We start from the raw sequence: 19,376 nt of genomic DNA on the forward strand, positions 1-19,376 counted from the left end.
GCGTCCATTAGCTGACGTAACAGAACTGGTGTTTGGTGCTTTCCTCTGTGAGCGTTTGGCTGTCCAGTGACATTGCATGAGTGGCAGTTCGAAAAGAAGCAAAGTCTGGATTAAGAATAGGATATCACAAGTTTATATGCGTGTGAAGGCAGACGAGCGAATGCTTTTGGCAGGATAGTGTAGAAACCTATATATATATATATATATATAGGTTTCTACATTATACAACAATATATATATATATTGCTGCTGTCAGAAGAAAACCTTGTATCTCCATTTTGTTTTTATTTTTTTACATAATGTTGCTGTTGTTCTTTACATTGCGTTTGAATTTCATGAAGAATAGACCAAAAGAAAAGAAAAGTCCCAAGATGACTTGGGGGAAAAAAAGTCTGGTTCCATTGATTTATGTAAAAAAAAGTTATTTTTGAGATGCAAGGCTTTCTTCCAACAACAGCGATATATAAGTGTGTGTGTGGGTGTGTGGGTGTGTGGGTGAGAGAGAGATTTCATAATGACTAGCTCACACAGAGACTTTATTTATGCTTTTTTCATGCTTTATGAGTATATTAGCTTTTTATAGACTTTCCATCGTACGTATCACCAGTACTGCACTGTCATTGCCAACTGCTTTTATAAGACTCCACTTGACCTTAATATATATGTAAAATAGGCCAAAAATATGATAAAACAATGGAGCAGTGGAAAAAATATGTATTCCACAGCAGCTCAATTGCCTGTGCCCGACACACTGGAGTCCTCTTGCTATCTCTGAATTGCTGGATGAGTAGATTTAGCTTCTGCAGAGTGGTGTCCTTGAGAGAGAGGACAGCATTAGACTGTAATGTACTTCTCTCCACAGATAAAGTACAGGGGTTCAGATTATTGCGTTAGATCATCATCTTAATTTAATGATCTCGTCTGAAGGATATGCTAATGTTGTTTTTGCATAATTATATGGAGACGGACTGGGTGCTCAAGTAATTGCCTTGAAGTTTGGCCAAGGTATTTTGTGTCTTAAGGGTCTGTTCTGTGATTTGAATGATAAACAATTTGAGTCCACTGAAATGAGGTTAATGTGTTGTCTCTGATTTTTCCCTTGTTTTGTTAGATTTCTCTCCCATTCAGATGATTCAGTGTAATTGTCTTGTGTAAATGCACAAGCATTCTCAGTGAATAAACATCTTCAGTGTTTGTTTAAGTCCAGCTAGATACAAATGAATGCTGCAAGATTTCACTCTGTGCTGTAGATGAACAAAAGTAATAGCTCAGCAAATACAATCAAATGTATACAATTTCCCCGACTCCAGATGTAGTCGGTCAGCCAAGACATGTACTTCAGTTTCTTCTTTGCTTCTCTGTAGTTAGCTTTTTTAGTTTTACCTACATGTAAAAAACCATGTAATGTCCATCTTACCTTAAGATGGACACAACTTTGGGGATTTTATGATTTTAAGGAGATATCCTTACATGTTTTTTATAAATCCCATTTGACACACCTGTTTTGATTAGTGTTCATCAGCAGCATTTGCCTTGTAGCTCCAGTGCTAAACTAAAAAAGCTACATTTTGACACCGTACAAGTCTTGACTGATCGACTGCATGTGGGGTAAGTGAATTAGATTTTTACTGAACTGTTTCTATGAATACAACACTCAGTTGTGTCAACAGCCAAAACATATGTTTATTTTTTTCCATTGTAAGAAAGAGACTTGATTAGTTTTAACTATATCTGAATATGTATATATTATTTTTAGTATATTGATTGCTGAGACACATATTTATTCATCCATAAAGCTCTAATAACATAATTAATTATAAATGTTCAATAAATACAATAAATTTCAAGTGTAAAATATTTCCCTGTTTTGGTGATACACTGAGCGTTATGCTCGGCAGTATTATTTTGGAACTGAGTAGAATGAATATATTTAAAGAAGACTCATTTTCACTTGTTCACTTTTATTTAATAATTAAATGTTATTATTGTCAAATCCTGAGGTTTAATTCTTATAGTTAGGTGGACAGTGATTTTTTAAATTTATTTATTACTGTACTTTTCCTATCTAAAGCTTTCTCTAGTATTTTATGTGTCACTATTCTGAAATGGAAGAAAATGAGATGGTCTAAAATATCTTAAATGTGAAAAAAAAGCTTTCACATTAAATCTGTCATATTGCAGCACATCTTTCAATGGGCTAATTTGTTTAAAGTTGTTTGTACAGCTATAACTTTGAACCTTAAAGTTAAAGAACATTTATATTTTTTAAAACTCTTTACTGTTTTATTGTTTTACAAGTCTGCTGCCACACAGGTCACCTTGACTCTAACATTTTTCTTATAACAAGGTCCATTTACCACATTTGTGTTTGTTTACATGCCTGGCATAATAAATTATTACAGATCTATTTCTCAGCATCTCTGTATTCTCTAGAATTGAACAAGCTTTTGTTCAAGTCTTTGTTGTTTTGCCTTTAAGGCTTATATGTGTGTAAATGAGCTCATTTCTGATTGGCTGCCCTGTATTGTGCCTCAATCATAAAGAAGGCTGGGCTGAAACAGTCCTTATAACGCTCTGTAATCAGGCGGGGCTAAACTAATGGAGGCTGAAGGGGAAGATGCATTGGGCCTCATTCTCATAAGAAAGTTCTTCTTCAAACCCACTTAAGCAGCTTTCACAAAGATTTTGACACCAAAATACCAGTGTTTTCTTATTTGGAATTTGTTCTTAGGTAAGAAGAGAATCTACACACACCCAAGAACACATAGGTGTGAACAGTACTGCGGTTTAAGAAAAACCGTCATGAATCTGGCGTACACTTTTTCTTAGAACCTTTCTCCAGAACAAATTTAAGAAAAAAATGAGCAGATATTGGTGAATGAGGCCCATTGTTTTTGTGACATTACAAAGACAGGGAATTCAAAACTGGTTTGCAGTTTATTTTTATATACAGACTGTATAGTATATTTTGATATTTCGCACTATATTAAATCCTTTTTTCAAAAGGTAAGAAGATTCTGTTTTTCATGTTTTGTCTCTGAAATAACACCTAACTACTAGCCCTCTCCCCATCACTTGCGTGATGCTAGCCAACTTAGCAAAATTTGTATTCTCCTCCTGCTGTGTTGAGCTGTTCAGTGACTTCACATGACTCTGGAAGGAAGCTTGTGCTAGTCTTTACCCTCCTGTGTTAGTTGGCTCATTTCATAGGGGGAGACTTAACTAGCAGGTGGGAGTTGGCCACGACAAAAAATAGGCAACAATAAAATTGTTAACAATAAAAAATTAAATAATGATTTACAGTACATTCTCTTTTGATACTACATTTAAACGCATGTACTTACAGTTAAGCTCAGAAATATTTGGACAATAACACAAGTTTTGATATTTTAGCTGTTTACCAAAACATATTAAAGATACAGTTGTATAATCAACATGAGCTTAAAGTGCAGACTCTCTGCTTTAATTTGAGGGTATTCACATCCCAATTGGTGGAAGGGTTTAGGAATTACGGCTCTTTAATATGTAGCTGCATCTTTTTCAAGGGTCCAAAGGTAATTGGACAATTATCTCAAAAGCTATTTCATGGGCTGCATGGGCTATTCCCTCATGGCTCATGATCCAAAGCACACCACATCGTCTGTAAAACATGGTGGAGGCATGGGCATGCATGGCTTCCAATGTCAATGGGTCACTAGTGTTTACTGAAGATGTGACAGAAGACAGAAGCAACCGGATGAATTCTGACATGTACAGGGATATACTTTCTGCTCAGATTCAACCAAATGCAGCAAGGTTGATTGGACGTCACTTCACAGTGCAGATGAACAATGACCCAAACTTACTGTGAAAGCAACCCAGGAGTTTTTTAAGTAGAATATTCTGCAATGGCTGAGTCAATCACCAGATCTCAACCCATTCGACCATGTATTTCACTTGCTTAATACAAAACTTAAGGCAGAAAGACCCACAAACAAGTAACAACTGAAGACAGCTGCAGTAAAGGCCTGGCAAAGCATCACCAAGGAGGAAACTCAGCGTTTGGTGATGTCCATGAGTTCCAGACTTCAGGCAGTCATTGCCTGCAAAGGATTCTCAACAAAGTATTAAAAATGAACATTTTATTTATGGTAAAGTAAATTTGTCCAATTACTTTTGAGCCCCTGAAATGAGGAGGCTTTGTAGAAAAATGAAATGTTTAGGAATTTCAACCATAGGATATTTTTGTGTACCCCCTTGAATTAAACCTAGAAGTCTACACTTCAATTGCATGTTAGTTGTTTCATTTCAAATCCAATGTGGTGGCATGCAGAGTCCAATCATAAAGATTGTGTCACTGTCCAAATATTTCTGGGCCTAACTGTATGTGCTTTGCCTGAAGTAGAAATACATGCGGAGGATTTTTCACTGCAGGATTTGTAAACTCAGCTGATTTTTGCCTGTAGTTAAGGTTATCAGTACTCTTACTCTGTTTTCACATTTGTTCTAAATATTTCGGCTTGCTTGGCCAAAATATAATTTACACTAAGTCAGTGAGTCAGTGGCCACAGAATGACCGAATATCCAGATGTGACTTTTCTGCGTCACTACTGCCAGGATTAAACACATCAAAATCTAGGACAAACGTCACCTGGTGGATCTAACCACTGTTTGCAAGCTGCCCATTGAACAATCCCTATAGCTGCACTATGTCATTACAGTGTCAAACAGGTGCGTAATGGAGATCCACCAAGGCCCTCAGAGATTATTTGTTGCACCGGTTTACTGACCTCTAAGACATCAAAGTAATCAGCATGAGACTACTCCGCACGTGACCTGTGGAGAGTGGAATGCTTATTTCAGTTATTTCAGAATGCTTATTTTCATTACAGTTCACTACTGCATGACCAGTGGATGCGTGGTATACATATGGTCTCTGATCTTCACATGAGGACATTTTAGGGGGGGAATTGCACACTGACATCCATAGCCACTATTGTCTGAATGTTTTGTTCTTACTGCCAATTTGTTCTTATTCCCAATGGCATTAGGCAAACGGTGGAAGAAAACTTTTCAACCACACTTAATTCTTGTAAAAATATGGCAATAGATATGAAGTATATTTTTTTACATTTTCTTGTCGGTGGGAAAAACAAGTAGACGATCCCAAATATTGGCAGCCACAAATGAAAAATTCAATAACTGGATACTGACCTCTAATAATGACTATGCATACATCTACTAGGGGTTAGACTGACTGGTCGACTTCTCAGTTTCATTGCTCGCTGATGACACTTCAAGCTTGATGCCAACCAGTCACTCATCACATGATTACGACAATAATAACATGGACGCTGGTGAGGAACCTGGGGATTTTGGGGTCTGTATCTCCAGTCCCCTCAAGGCCAGGATTCATGGCCTCTCGGAAAGGGCGTCACACTGTAATGATCTCTGGACTTTGGCTTTGTTCTGACATTTCTCTGTCAATCTACAGTGCTTCAAAGATCAGATACTGAACATTGTTATCTCCAGTTTCCCAAAGACTACAATAAAAGTCTTGTTGGAGATGCCGCCCTATAACCCTGTGAAGTTTGAACTCGTAAAGGTTACTTGAATTTTCAGTTATGGTGCTCTAAATTTCTCTGGCTCTCCAGACCTCGGACGCAGATGAGCATCTTTGATGCAAATGAATGTGGTTCCAGCATCCACATCTCCCTGAAAGCTAGTAGTGCAGACCAGGGCTCAGTGGAAAGGGCCCATCATGCTCTTCTGACCTGTGGAGTTGTATTCTTCACCACATATCTTCAGCCTGTAGTGTTGAAACCTGTAGCACAGTTTGATTGGTCAAGTTCATATTCTGAACATTAAATAATTGGGTTTGCTTTATTAATGACTGTGGCATGCACCCGCCCCCTGGGCCCCGACAATGACGGCCGAGAGAGCCGGCAGAAAGGCGGGGCCCGAGCACTCAGCAATGACCAATGACCATTTCTGCAAATACCACTGTGTTGAGTGTTCATCCAGCAGCCACGGACATGACCATATTATATCAGGTAAAAATAGGTTGTGATTGAAAGCTTGTGAAAGTTCATTCTGATTATGAATTTACTTTTTAGAGTAAACAAACACTCAACGGACTCAACGGATGTGCTGGGCTGGCACATATTTATACAGCCACTTTTTCTTAGGACTACAGCACTGCAAATCCTTGGATGAGCGTGGAAAGGCTACTGAAATAAACTGTTCCTTCAGAACGAATCTACTAGAATAAAAGTGCTTATTCAGTTATCTTCAGTAAACACACTGTCAGCCCTTCCTGTCTTCCTGTAAACACAAGCACTTTATTTATTTATTTTTTTACATAGATTTTCTCACACAGTATTTTCTATATCTAGTTACAGTATTTCACACTTGCTGATCTTCTAACATTTAAGGCCAGTTTGCTGGACAAATTTGACATACAGAATTACTAAATTACATTTTCACTCCAGCACCTCCACTGCCTATGTAATGTAGTCTTGGAACATGGAATATAATGAGAATTTCTGACCACATAAATCACCGCTGGTAGACCTTTTCAGACTGCAAGGTGCATAATAAGCAGTAACATGGCCAGCTTGGAGTACTGAGGGCTGGGATGAATGGTCACAGGTGCGCATTACAGCATCAGCAACAACACCAGCCATCTACCTGACCAATCAGAAATCTGTTCACCAAGCCTGTTCATTTTGGCAGCCCTCAATGTAATTCCAGGAGTGAGATATGAATTAGTGATAATATCACTCTGTGTCTTTTAGATAAGAAAATATAAAAAGATTCCTTTAGTGAAAAGACTGGGAGCAGGAGAATCAGAAGGTTTGTGAGGAAAAAATTGAATCCCCAGAAATTGACAAATGAAATTCCTGTATCGGGTAACCTTTTACAAATCAAATACTCCACCATGAATACAAAAGGACTCTCCGAAGGCCTCTGCGACATTTCTGCCAGGATTTACAGATAAAAGCAAAGGCTTTCAAACAGATGCTGTCAGAACAAAACATTTTATCTCTGAAATGGCAACTTACAAAAAAATGTAGTTTGAATGTATGTTACTGTATGGTAAGTTTAACATTAATACAACATCAATGATGTGAGAGTTTTATTGTATATAATTTAGTCATTCGTCATAAAATGATGCTGGTATTTTAAAGTGTTGCTGGTGTTTTTAAATAGAGCTACAAGATTTTAATATGCTTTGCATTCTAAATCCTTTGGTTATCTCTTCCAACAGTGCTTTCCAACCCAGGTCCTGGAGCTCTGCTGCCTTGCATATTGTTCATTAATTGTATCAGGGTGTGCTGGCAGCACAGGAAGCTCTAGAATGTGCGGTCATAATCCATAACCAGGACTGAGAGCCCTGCCTTTAGTCCAGCACAGTTTGGTAGTGCCACACTCAAACACACCTACTAAACAGACATTTAACAGATGAGTGTAATCAGGTGTGTTTAAGCAGGTAAATCACCAAACTGTGCTGGACATTGGACCTTCAGGACCAGACTTGAGCACCCTGTGCTTTAGAGCATTGTTTGGAGCATTTTTAAATGTACTTATGCGTTTATCTCAGTTCAGTCATCCCCAAATCCCTGCCCTCGCAAGTCTCTTCATGCCTGCCTTATAGGAGATTTGAGGCATTTCACACCCTTACATTTAATCTGGGAGTGATGACTGTGTTGTGTGAATATAAATCTACATGCTACTTAACCACCACCCCGCAACAGGGAGAGAGTGACTCCTGCTGTCAGATCCATCTCCTCTAGAAAAGCATTCTAATGTGTTTAAGTCAGAATGTTCCCTTATGGCACTCAAACCAGCTTTGCAAAGACAAATTGTACAAAGTTTACAATAAAAAAATATGGTAAGTACAGGCGCTGACATGAAAGTACTTAAGTTTGGGCACCCCTGGTCGAACTATTGTTGTTTTTTGAAGTGAGAATAAGTTACACATCCTCTACAGAGGACATGCTTCTGCACACTTTAATGTACAGGAACTGTTTATTTGCTGAATTTAGTGTACTGGAAAAAAACAATACAAAATGTGGCCTGTTTGAAAGTTACAGCACAATTTATATTAAATGTTTTATTTTTTCCATTATGTTCTGCACAAAATTTTGTACAAAAATTCCAAAAACATTAGTTCCCTGTAGAGGAGGGGTGTCAAGCCCAGCCACTAAAAGGGTAATGTTAAAAAAACCCACAAATCTATGGACCAGAGAATGCCTATGTTTTATTTCATTTTTTATTAACATTTTGATATGAGAAATATGCCAAACAAACATATGACATTATTAAAATATAACACGATTACTTGAATACTATTAAAAAATTTAATTCTGAAAAGAAAACAAATTGTTTACATAAAATAATAGGCTACATTAGCCTACAGACGACTGCTTCAAATGTAGCCAGAAGCTAAAGTTTTTAAACCTGCTTATTAGATTAAACAAAAGACACCTGACACCTTTCCTACAGATCGTTGTAGGGGGAGTGTTTTCAGAGCACACATTACGTAGCAGAGCATGCTGGGGGTTGTGCAGCTCATTGTGAAATGAGCTAATATTAATAGAACATGAATTTACACATGACCTGTAGAGGATGTGTGAACTTATTTTCACTTGTAACACAAAACAAAGCATGTAATTTGAGGAGAGTTGTTCAAACGTTTGCACACGACACACAGGGAGTGCACAAATAACAGAAATACTCACTGCATCATAGGCGTTTCTGATAAAATGGCTGACGAGAGTGAATAATTCATGTGGTGCTTGTTATTTTGTACACTCCCAGAACATTCCAAGGTACTAATGGCAGTGGAACATCCATGAAGTAAAAACTCAAGTAGACAAACACTTTAATGAACTTGACCCAGTAAGAGAAAGTTTGCGTATATTACCTGTTATGAATTTTTTTTTCTTAAATTTGTTCTAAGAAAAATCTACATCAGATTCATCAGGTCTTAAATTAAGCAAAACTATCTACCAGTAGATTAAGACAATTTATTTAAATAAAATTGCTTAAAATTAGGAAAAAACAACAATAAGTTGAATAATCTTATTCTCATGGCAATCTCAAAAAGAGAAATATTTATATATATATTGCACTGAATGTAACTTTAAAAAACACAAATTGAAGTAATTTAGAACTATTAACTGAGCACTGAATTAAATATTGATTGTCATGTGTTGTACTGCACTTATGGTATTGTATTTTACTGTATTGCACTGCTCTGTGTTCAACTCTGATCTTTTTGTTTCTAGCAGTATCTGAGCTCAGGACTGGCTTCCTCTCTAACCTGTTGGTAACTAGCAAAGATACTTTAGATACTCTAGATAGACAAAGCACTTTTTGTCAGTCATGCTGGATAAGAGCGTCTGCTAAATGCTGTAAATGTAAATTCATTTTGGTCCATTCATTATGGAATCTTCACATAATGTAAAGGGCAGCTGGACGAATGTTGTAAAAACAGAAAACGTGAAAAAGGAGGATGAGGAGATATCAGAGCGGGTGGGCAGTGAGAACCAGTGACAGGGTGTTAATTTTAGTTACAGGGCTAACGCTAGTATCATTCTTAGCATACTGACTGTCACGATTGTCACATTTAAGACAAAAACTTTAGCAGGGATGAGGGAGTAGCAAAGTAGCGTGCTAATTTTTGCAGTTAGCTACAATTTTTAGTAGCTAGTAGCTGTAGCCGCTACAGTATGATGAAATGTAGCTAAGAGCTGTAGCGCCTACAAATTTTTGTGTTGCTATAGCAAAAACTTTTGCTACAATTTTGCTAGCCTGACTGGGCTGCAGACAGCTTGAGCAAATGGGCATGTGCTGCTCCCATGCGCTGATCACCCCTTACTAGTAGGCTTAACTCAGGGGTCCCAACCGAAGCATTTCATATTGTTTTACCATCTTTGCTGTAAATAAGTCTCATTGTGTGCTGATGTGTTACTACAGGCTAAAAACATAATATAAAGGAAAACGCAGACTCGCTCTGCTCTTCTTTAACACTAGCATGACTGAGATTTCAGGATCCTCAGGACATCACCCCTCCTTCTTGTCAGCAATTAGCAGGACCATAAGTCAACCTTTATTATGTTAATTCACAGAGAGGCACTGAGGCAGCAGCTCTGTGGTGCATCCAGAAAGCCTACGAGTACTGCTAGTAACATCTGTCTTTCTCTCCCTATGTCTGTAAATATATCAATATATAATATACTGATTGTTGTTGTTAGTGTAATATCTCCATATCATTATCATCACTATATTTGATTTTCTACAGTAAATTAAAACTAAAAATGTTCAATCTATCATTATACATACCATTTTTGGATCCAGTTATACAGTACTACTTAATCGTGCCGTGTCTCTGTGTGTGTCAAATATTACAACTTCGTTTTTATTATTATTTATTATTGGTGTTATTAGCATAAATAGCGCTTATGCGACTTCAAACAGAATGCGGAACTGAAATTGTTTGATCATGAAAAATATCATTATATAATAGTTATTTTTCCACTAAGAACAAAAAGAAATATGTGCCCTAATATGCTACTACTAATAATATGCTACTATGTGCCCGTGAATTATAACCTTCTCTCTCTGTAGTCTACTACTCTGTCAATGTACTGTAGCAAGGGATAGACAGACAGACAGACAGATATAACTTTGATTTTTCTTTTCAGTGAGGGGTATGGCCGTTCACATATGCATATTTCATGCCTGGGAACCACCACAGATTGTGTATGCATGTCACTACCGCAGTATTGGCATGATGTATGAAGCACCATGGATTTACATCACTATGAGCTGAGGTGGGCGTGTTCTTCAGGGTCATGATAAAAGCAGACACACAAATGCAGGTGAATTACATTTTATCCTGCTATCCTGTTTGGAGTAGACAGAAAGCGCAATGGCACACCATTGGATTTACACTGCTGGGGAAGCTTTGGCTATTCTTACTAACATGGACGACTGTGAGTCCGATGGGGGAGAGGAACTCTCCTTTACTTACGAAGATACCAGTGATACATCGGATGAAGAGTGCCACAGCCCTCCAAGAAAGAAGCGTGATCAAGACACCTGTAGTACATCTGATGAGCTGAACCACAGTCCTCCAAGAAAGAAGCGTTTGCTGCCACAGGCTAACAACACACCTGCACCAAGTGTACAAGCGAAAGACGGAACAGTTTGGAAGAAGGTTGACATCGAACGCACTCGTGTCAGCGGTTCGACCAACATGTTCAGTAAGCCAGCAGGGCCTACAGAGAATGCAAAGGTACAGTAAATTAATATTTTTTGTGTTTATGCTGGTGTTTGACTGATATTTAGTATGTGTAATTAACTTTGCTTTATTTGTTTACTTTTATTCATACAGCGTAGGATTACAAACAGACTGCAGAACTTTCTGTACCTGGTCGACATAGAGAAGCTGAGGATCATCACAGAATGCACAGTCCATGAAGCCCGCATAACAGACAACAGCTGGAGTTGTCCTTTCTGTCAGTGAGCTGATGGCATTCTTAGCAGTTCTGTTTCTTCGAGCAACATTCTGCCCAATTGCTGTGATGGTCGAATGTTGGTTGGCAATGTACGCTGTGCCCTCAATCAAGGAGACGAAGTCACGTGATCGCTACAAAGAAATTATGCGGTACTTGCGGTTTGACAACAAGTACACCCGGGCTGTTTCCTATAAAGTCCACTGTCCATTCTTACAGTGCATCGCATCAAAGACCAACAAATTTGGAATTAACTTTTGGGTTGCTTCCGACTTGAATACCAAGGACATGTGCAATTCAATTCCATATTTGGGAAAGGACCCCAATCATCCCAAAGGGAGACAGAGTGTCTATGATACTCATGGAACCATACCTGGGCAAGGGCAGAACTGTAACCACAGACAATTACTTCACATCTCTCTTGCTGGCTAGCAGACTGCTGAAATGCAGTACAACTCTGCTTGCAACGATCAACAAGATTACACAGGAAATTCCTCTGCAGTTAAAGCAAAAAATGCCAAGGGACGTGAGAGATTCTCCACGCAAGTGTACAGATCTGATGGTGCTATGCTGACGGTGTACGCCCCCAAGACAAATAAAACAGTCTGTGTTCTCAGCGCTATGCACCAACCCACAAAAGGAAACCAAACATGGTTACAGACTACAGCCGGATGAAGGTATGTATATATGTGTTGGCATTGCAAAATTAATTTGTCATAAATGAAGGAATTTATTCAAAGTGTAACACACTTTTTTGAATTCTTCTCCGCAGTGTGGTTTGGACATCATGGACCAGAAAATGCGTGCGTATACAGTGCGCGCAGGAACCCGCCGGTGGCCAGTTGCTAGCTTCTACAACTTGCTTGACTTGGCAGCAATGAACCCGCATGTTTTGTACATGGCCTGCATGGGGTCCACAGAGAGTAGGAGAGACTTTCTACGTGCTCTTACTGGGGAACTTCGTCATCATTATCTACAGGAAAAGGCAATAAGGATAACTCCACGTCCTCCGCCTGCTCCTGGAAAGAAGACACAGTGTCAGGTGCAGGAACACTGCAACCGAAACCACAGCACAGAGCAGTGTGCTGCGTGTGGCAACTACACCTCTCGCAAATGTAGGAAGGAGGGTCCCTGGCTGTGTAGCAACTGTTAGCTACAACTACATGTGGCTGTACTGATTTTTTTCTGTTATGAAACATTTTATTCAAAATGTAACTTATACTTCTTTGAATTGTTCCTTGCAGTGTGGCATCGACATCATGGACCAGAAGGTTCAAATACGCTGCGAGTACAAGAGGCCTATGCCTAATAATCTCTCCTCTCTTTCTGTCAAGGTGCATCCCCACTTGGTGTCGTGATGTTGCTGAGCCACCCGTCTAGCACTTCAAGAAACCCGGAATAGACGTTCATTCAGGTTGGTGCTTCCAACGCACTCCTTATCATTACCAAGACAATAGGCATTAATCGCTTCACAGCAGGGGAGTGGGCTACATGGGGGCTATTTTCCCTTATGAAAATTTTCGGAGCTTCAGTGTTTCTAGCTCAGCTGTAGCCACTCCTCTTTCACACATTAGTCAGGAAACTTTAACATGTAAAACGTCTCTGAACGTCTGACTTTTTCAGAGGCTGAAGTTCGATTCTCATTTACCAGCTTCTGGTTTGAATATTCGCGTTTCACCTTAAATGTGCCTGAGGCGGCAGAATGTACGTTACTGCTGCGCCATTTAAGGTGGAAAGGGAGAATTCGAACGAGAAGCTGGCTTCGCGACTTAGTGTTTCACAGTTTCTTGTTGTAGATTAAAGGTATCCAGAAACCAGCAGGAGTGATTATAAATGCAAATAAGTCTGTTCATCTCCAAATGATTGATGTTCGTCTTAAATGTGGGGACAGAATATTATGCCTGATTTTCTTTTTTATATGAAATTTGATTTGGTCTCTGTGAGCGCTGTCATTGAAGCATGTGGCCATTCAAAATCTGCCCAGCTCTGCATTATTTTCTCAAACCTCCAATCACCGCTTATCAATCATTGCTGCCCGCAGTTACTTCAGTAATCAGCGCCTGTGACGTTCGTAACTAGCGTCAGGACTCCGAGCTCAGAAGTTTCTCAGGGTTTTATGAGATTCAAAAAGTGGTGAAACTGTACAGCGAGCAGTAACAGGTTCTCAGCTGACCTCAGTACAGCTGTGGCTCAGCCATAGACTGAATTGCCTGCTCTGTTTGTCTCTGTACCAGAGGTTACAGCCCAGAGAACCAGAGTAACTTTGACTTGTTGAGATTTTCATTTGTGCAGAACACAGGCTATAAGCTAACACATAACATCACTATGGCAAAATGCAGCTAACTGAGAGTTGTTATGAGCACAATAAACACATTAAGACTGTAAAATGAAAACCCTATATTTCATTTTTTTGCTTGGACTACTTCAGTTGCATGGACCAAATCAGTTGCTGCTCCGTTTCAGGCTTCATAGTCAGCTATATTAGAGATTAGATTGTGTTACCTATTCATAACAGAGTACAAGTGACATGAGAAAGTTCACTGTTAAGCAGCATATTGAAGGTATAGTATCATGCAGCATTAAGAAATCAGCAGGTACACTAGACTAAAGTTTGTCTCATTAACCATATGAGTAGCTGCCTTTCCCTTTTGCTGGGCTTTAATACAGGCAGCCTTTTTAGAGCATATGTTTAATATGTGCTTTTACAATAATCAGTTAGTACAGAGATGCAAAAGAGGCAATCAATGATAGAGAGGTAAATGAAACACAATCAAATTTAAACTATCACCTGATTTAATATAGATTTAATGTAAACTGAAAATAAACATAAATAAATGGTTCAATGATTAAGCTTAAACAGGACAATTGAAGTCAAGTTTATGGAATTGTAATAGCAGTTTATGGAAGAACGTGTCACGATTGGCCCCTCCCAGTTCCCCATGTGCTTTTGCTTTGGTTTTGGTCTTGTCCACACTTGTCCATGTGCTTTTGTTTTGCTTCCTTCCCGGTCTTGCCCCCTTGTTTCCAGACCCTGCCCTTAATTGTACCACCTGTGTCTTATTAACCCTCGTTGCCTCTGTATTTAAGCCCTATGTTGTTCGCTAGTTGTTTGCTGGACTTTGTAGTGTTTGATACGGTATAACAAAGTATTGCTTTGTTTGGCCTATGTTTTGTATTGTTTGTTGTTTGTTTTTCTGGCCTCCATTGGGTATTTACTCTGTTTTTCTGTTTGTTATGTCTGTCCCCCGATCTCTCTGTGTTGGTTCTCTGACCTTGGACTGTTTTGACCCTGAATTTGGATTTGCCCCTAATAAATGTCGATTCTCTTCGCATATGTGTCCACCTCATCATCGCTCCCCCGTGTTACAAAAACGGAAGGGTGAAGACAGAATAAATGAAAGAAAAAGTGGCATAACAGTATAGATGGGTAAAAAACAAAAGGAAAACCTTTTACCTAAAAATCTAGTTCTGCTGTGGAGCCATAACAGGGCAATAAAAGTAAAAGGCAGTAAAAGTCCTTAGCTAAAGTGGAAAAAACATTTTTGTAATACACTATTACTAATAGTACTCCGCAGAGTCAGGGTCACTGGTAAAGATTTTGAGGCTGAAGTTTGACAAAAGACTCTGAATGTTGTGTTTGTATAGATCTTGCTGAAATGTTTAAATTGGAAGGTTTAGTTTAACAGTTGACCATGCTTTGCACAAAATTGTTTGACTTGAATTTAGTTATTTTAGTTCATTTCTGTTACTAAAACCTGGAATTACCTGGAATGATTGGCTTTTCCTTTACTTAATCTATATTTTTGTTGGATATCTGACAGAAGTTCAACACAATTAAGTATCTCAAAATAAACCTCCACAGCATCTTCAGTTGTGGAGTGCAAGTAGGCTAGTATGCATATGAGCTGGCGGATGTGCATCTACCCACTCGTTTGTCCAATTCATTAGACTGTCTGCCTTTCCTCTTTAATGATGTCATATCGTGCTATGAGATTAAGGCAGAGTGACTAATATGGATTGTAGGTGTTGATATTTATGTTATTGCTCCAGGCATTGTACTGTTATCATCTATTCCATCAAAGCATTCATAATGATTAATTCATTAATAATATTCATAGAACCCTCACAGACTCAACAGGCTTCTTTTAAGCAATTCTGTTTGCCAGCATAGTAGAGTCTCACAAACCATTGAGCAGAACACACATACTGCTCAGTTTACTGATTCGCTGTCCAGATGGTGTTGCTTTTCTCCAGCTCCATTACTGAAGGGCAGCTGTTTAATGTCTTCCGGTACCTTGTAAGCTTGACCATTAGTTGCTAAGCTCAATCAGCGGTGTTGGAGCAGGGAAAACACTTGTTTATTTTCCTATCTCTACTGCTAAATACATTTTTTAATCAGATTAGGTTAAACTGGTTTAAAGCTATCACTGAGGGTACAGACCAAGGATTAGCCCTTCGGAATTATGGCTAATAACTAAGAGTTATCATTTATGTTACTTTGTAGATTCTGCAGTGTCTTATGAATCTTTCAGAGAACCTCAGTTTAATCCAATTCATGCAAATTTCATCTGTGACCCCATAACTCTACTATCTGGTGTGTCCCAGAGGATGATGGGATTTTTGAGTTTTGGTTCCTCTCAGTGTTTCTTCCTCGTACTAAGAGATTGTGTCCTGCCACTGCTGCCCTCAGCTTACTGATTACGGGGCTAGACAAAGCTATAAAGCTCTGCCATAACAGCATCATTAAAAAAGCAAACAAATAATAATATTATTAGTAGTAATGAAATGATTATTTAATTTAATTTATTTATTTCATTTTATTTTGCTGATTAAAATTTAACTCCATTTGATCCTATGAATGTTTTTATTCATTATTTATTCATATATTATTACTTTCTATCATCCTTTTACTTAACTGTTTAAATGTGAGTTTGCCTTATTTATCCTTTCGTGTTGAAATTGTGTTAATTGATGTATTATCTTGGTTTCATTTGATTGTTTACCTTTAAATAAAAATTTAATGGTTCTCTTAATTTTTTTTCCTGTGCAACATTTAAATTTAACATTTTAGTGTTTGATTTTGTTGATTTTTGTTCATTTGTTCATGTTGTTCTGTTGATTTATTTCCATTTTAATTTCTTTTTCAATCCCTTTTTGCTGTAAATACTCGGCTGCATCCAAAATGAGGTTCCGAGTGAAAATAATGGTTGATTTATTGACCACATTGAATTGATTACACCACTTGAAAACTGCAGTTTGGAATCCATACAGTAGGTTGATAATACACTTCCTGACCACTTTATTAGATGTAGCTTCTTATACTTTCTGTCCATTAGTGTCCATTTTCTCAGGTCTGCTTACCACATAGGTGCATAACTTGTTACCCCTCCTTTACCCCATTCATCAACAGTCAGTACTACCACAGAACAGGTATTATTTGGGTGTTAGATCATGGTTGCACAGTGGTGACACTGTCGTGGTAGTGCGCAGGTACGAATGAAATCAAATACAGCAGTGCTACTGGAGTTACATTTAAAGCATTTAGCAGATGCTCTTATCCAGAGCAACTTACAAAAAGGGCTTTGTTGTCTATCTAGAGAAAGTATCTTTGCTATTTACAAATAGGTTAGATAGTAAGCTAGTCCTGAGCTCAGATACTGCTAGAAACAAAAGGTCATGTTGATACCTAGAGAAAAGAAACAGTTAAACACAGTGCAGTGCAATATATTACAATAAATATTTAACTCAGTGCTCACTTAAGTGCTGTAAAAAGAGATGTGTCTTCACTCTTCGTTTGAAGACTCTACTGTTTGGATAGCCAGTGGGAGTTCATTCCACCACCTGAGAAAAGTCTTGATGCTTGTCTTCAACTCGTCTTGAAGGATGGTGGGTCAAGCTGAGGTGTACCTGAAGTTCAAAAGATTAAAGGTACAGTTCAAGTTTTGATCATTGCCATCAGGTAGGGAGGGGCTGGTCTGTTTTTGGTATTGTAGGTAAGCATCAGGGTTTCAATCTGATGCGTGCAGATTAAAAACCCAGTTTTTTAACACTGTGTCCACTCACTGTCCACTCTAATAGACACCTTGTTGGTCTACCTTGTAGATATTAATCTCATCTCTATAGCTCATCTCTTGCTGTACAGTTTGTGCTAGTAATCCTCTAGTCCTTCATTAGTGGTACACTTTTAGTTGATGGACTCTTCTCGGTCCAGCAATGACAGTGAGGTGTTTAAAACCACCATATCAGTGTCAATTCATTGCTGAAAATGACCCATCACCCAAATTATACCTTCTAAATGGTGGTCCTGTGGGGGTTCTTACTACTGATGTATGGGGTAAAGGTAGGACTAACAAAGTATGTGAGCTTGATTAAATGGACAGTGAGTGTTGATACAAGGTAGATGTACCTACTGAAATGGCCAGTGAAGGTATATTGAGGTCCAGTGCCAGTTATAGGCTGAGTAGGTGATTGCCTAGTGGGTTCAACATTGCTGGGGGCGTCCACATAATTGCTCTGCATAGATGGAAACAGAAAATGAGAATTAACTTTCTTATTGGATACATTGGTTGATTGTCGCTAGTCCTGAAACCAGTCACTGTTTCAGGATCTCATCGTCTTAAAATATGAAGAGATCTAACAGGTCAAAAGCAAAAGACTCATACAGAGTGGGAATGTTTCAAAATGATAAAAGAAACACAATCAAAACAAAAAGAGCTGCATGTGATTCAATTACAGTACTGTATTAGGCATATTACTCAGTTTGATGTCCTGCAACATTTTATATCAACAGCCTCACCAAGCCTTTGCTGTAAAGCACAGTTCTTATCATGTCTGAGCATCACATTACGTCCTTCATTGAGCTGCACTAAGAGAAAAATGAACTGCAACTGAAGCCATAAATTTATCAAAAAGCAGTGAAAATACTTGATTAAGTCCTATAAACTATGTTTTGCCTTTTGTTTTTTGCTATTTTGTGTATTGTGTATAGTTGAGTAATTTGCTTATTTCTCAACAGCCTGCTAGCGCGAGTGATCTACAGCTGTTCCTGACCCTCATTAGACATGAACCTTCCTATTTACCTGCTGAATGTTTTATAACCTGAGATTATAAGAGATGTTATCTCTTTTCCATGGTGTTTAGCTATGAGTAATGTTTGTAATAGTTTGTAATATCAATGATTAATTTGTTGCTTTATTTGTAAGTCACTTTGGATAAAAGCGTCTGCTAAATGTAAATGTAAATGTAATGTAATGTAATGTAATGTATGCCAGTGATATAATACTTTATGCAGTAATACATAAAGAAATGCACAAAGTCTCTCATTATCTCATTATTAAAGCAACATACTGTTTATTTTCATGTATGAGCTTTACACTTATTACTAATTACATTTGTGGTATCCTGCAGAGGAGTTTTCTCATTCAGTGACTGACACAAAACTACTTGAGAGCTAACAGCAGACTTCAGGCTGCTAAACTTGTGTGAGTAAGTTACAGTACAGGTTAATACTTGGTATTGAAAAATAAGAACATTTAATTATTGCTGTTATGATTAAAGACAATGTGTACCTCAGGGTACATATGATTTAGTGGTTTGTCTGTTTATGTGATTTAACACATTTCATGAAAACTTGTACAATATACATTGGACTACTTTTTCATGTTCAAACCTTTTCATATAGCTTTGCTTTGATGTCATTTCATTTGATGCGGTACTAAGCTAAAGCAGATTAATTTGGGAGGGAGGTAAAATATACTCCTGCATACTCCTACAGTTACAGTCTAGAGCCAGATGTTTTAAAAATCTTTTGAAAACACCAGTTGGCATTTACACTGTTCAAACATTTCATGACAAGTAGTCCAGTGGATATGA

This window comes from Pygocentrus nattereri, chromosome 25 (genome assembly GCF_015220715.1).
Source record: "Pygocentrus nattereri isolate fPygNat1 chromosome 25, fPygNat1.pri, whole genome shotgun sequence".
Lineage (NCBI taxonomy): Eukaryota > Metazoa > Chordata > Actinopteri > Characiformes > Serrasalmidae > Pygocentrus > Pygocentrus nattereri.